This window comes from Rhagoletis zephyria, unplaced genomic scaffold (genome assembly GCF_001687245.7).
Source record: "Rhagoletis zephyria isolate East Lansing unplaced genomic scaffold, Rhagoletis_zephyria_1.1 Rzeph_scaffold_00199, whole genome shotgun sequence".
Classification (NCBI taxonomy): domain Eukaryota; kingdom Metazoa; phylum Arthropoda; class Insecta; order Diptera; family Tephritidae; genus Rhagoletis; species Rhagoletis zephyria.
Window position 1 is genome coordinate 387,376 of NW_016157283.1, and position 515 is coordinate 387,890.

The following is a 515-nucleotide window of genomic DNA, read 5'->3' on the forward strand; positions in this document are numbered from 1 at the left end:
GTAGTGATGGGCAAAATTGTATTTACTAAGTATTAAGTACTAAGTACAAAAGTATTTAGGTATTTTGTGTTGTTGTAAACACCAAAGTACTATTTACTTAGGTATTTAGGAGCTGCTAAATACCCAAGTACTATTTACTTAGGTATTTAGGAGCTGCTAAATACTCAAGTACTATTTACTTAGGTATTTAGGAGCTGCTAAATACCCAAGTACTATTTACTTAGGTATTTAGGATCTGCTAAATACCCAAGTACTATTTACTTAGGTATTTAGGTGGTGCTAAATACTCAAGTAAAAAGTATTTAGGTATTTAGGAGCTATTAGATATTAAAGTAAGAAAAACTTGAGTATTTAGGAGCTGCTAGATACCAAAGTACAAAGAAACGAAAGTATTTAGCAGGCGCTAAATACTCTGGTCCAAAGTATCAGGTACCTTGGGGATGCAAAATACTTTCACTAAAGTACCAAGGTATTTAGTCGATGGCTAAATACTTTCAAACTAAATACTTATAGTT